We start from the raw sequence: 1,960 nt of genomic DNA on the forward strand, positions 1-1,960 counted from the left end.
TAGGATTAGATGATGATACCTATTCTCGAATGAGTTAGTCTACGATGCTGTGTCCTAGACTGCTCAGGATTAAAAACCTGATTAAAAGACCTTTTTGACTGAAGAATGTTCTTAAACCTTAGCATCCAATCTGCTTTAAACAGGTTGCAATTAAACATAATGCTATGTGTTCATTGTTAATTGTAGACAGAAAATGTCCAGTGTTGATAGAAATTACCTCTAAAGTCTTGAATCTGGAAGAAGCTGGAGAAATGGCTCTTGGATTTCTAATACTGGCATTTCTTTGGTGACTGTTTCCCATGAATTACCTCAACTTACACTGAAAGCCACAAGAAAGCCAAAAAATGCAAACTGCAAGCCTGAATATGCCTACAAATTACCTGTGCCTTTAATGTGTCTTGAGCGGTTTGGATACATGCTTGATATTTTGTGGCAACAAAATACTAGTGCCAGACGTGTATACCTATGTAACAAACCTGCATGTTCTGCACATGTATCCCAGAACATAAAGTATAATTTTAAAAAATTCAAAAATAAATAAATAAAATTTAAAGAGTCAAAAAAAAAAAAAAAAAAGCAAAAAAACTAGTGCCAGGACTCCACTTTTAGTATCACTTTTCATATTTTAGTATTTAGTATTCTCATTTTATCTTTCAATGCATTAGTGAAGCTTCTACGGTATTGTTCTGCCTTTTCAAATCAACAGGTGATAGTAGGAAGGCAGGAATAATCTCCCAGGAATCATTATTTTATTGAGAGTTATTAGGGAGTAATAAGAAACTTGACAATAAGAGTGGAAACATTAAATCAAAGTGGGGGAATAAAAAGAAGTATCTACCAAGAGAAAATGTTTTATTCATCAATAAGCATAACAATGGAAATGGATTATGAAAACAGCTAAAGGATATCTTCACCAATAAGTTTGACTATACTTATTCCAGTCTCTGTGACACCAAGTCTTATGAATTTCTAAAAAGAAGATGTGACTCAAAATTAACAAACACTGCAAAGAAGACACGCGTCCTATTTATGAGTGCTTTTAATAGTCTCTTAGCAGAGGTACATTTGGAAGCTAAATTGAATCACAGTGACTAAAACTTTTTCTGAAATCCCCAATCCGATGTTGAAGCACATGGCTCAGAAACAATCTCAATATCATCAAATAAGTAAACCACAAAAAAGAAAAAGAAGATCTCAAATATTCCTTTCCCAAACGTTTCCCAAATGTATACACATATGTAGACAGTAGAGACTAGAACTGGAATTTTTTTTTCCTAAACATTTGCTGCCCCCACGTGTCCCTTTAGGAAACTGAGTGTTAAAGCTAAATCATGTTCATTATCACCTTCTATACAGCATTCACAAGTTAGGTACGCTTAAGTATGATCACAGAAACAACCTGGTGTTTGTAGAAAGCACCAGAGACAGGGCGGGGAAGCACGGAGGGAAGAAGCTGACTTCTGCCACAGACTCCTGGGATAATCTCCAGTAATTACGTAAGGTCCATGTGTCTCTGTCTCTTCAAACCTGAAATGGGTGGCAGGCTGGTGGGACAGGGCGAGTAGCCAGATTTTCACTAAGGTTCCATCTAGCTCTAATATTTGGTCACTCTCATTGAGGATGATAAAAGAGAAGTAGAGAAATCCAGTTATCCCATTTCTGGCCAAGTCGTCACTTGGGAGGTGTGGCCAAAAACTCATGAATGAACTTCCTGTTTCATCACTCGAATCCATTACCTCGGTTCTCTGTCATCTTGACAAACTTGCTTCCCAATGTCTGAGTGGCTCTGAGCCTAAGGAGACAAGAAGGAATTTGTTTTCTTTAATGTCCAACGATTATACATTATACAGTATCCTGCCCATGACTATAAAAATGAAAATCATCTTCCATGTTTATAGTATGTATCAGTAGCAGGTGCCTCAACACCTCAACAGCTCTGACTAGTTTTTTTTTTTTTTTT

At 36.5% G+C, this 1,960-nt stretch overlaps 1 long non-coding RNA gene across 1 annotated transcript in view; it reads right to left on the bottom strand.

Moving 5' to 3' along the window:
- Positions 1 to 835: 835 nt before the first annotated feature.
- The window catches only part of LOC105546447, a 9,298-nt gene continuing 8,173 nt past the window's right edge, over positions 836 to 1,960 (bottom strand). The window contains exon 3 of the long non-coding RNA XR_001007095.1: positions 836 to 1,792. This is a non-coding gene — a long non-coding RNA (uncharacterized LOC105546447). The remainder of the gene's footprint in view (positions 1,793 to 1,960) is intronic.

Source organism: Mandrillus leucophaeus, unplaced genomic scaffold (assembly GCF_000951045.1).
Source record: "Mandrillus leucophaeus isolate KB7577 unplaced genomic scaffold, Mleu.le_1.0 Scaffold36, whole genome shotgun sequence".
Classification (NCBI taxonomy): Eukaryota; Metazoa; Chordata; class Mammalia; order Primates; family Cercopithecidae; genus Mandrillus; species Mandrillus leucophaeus.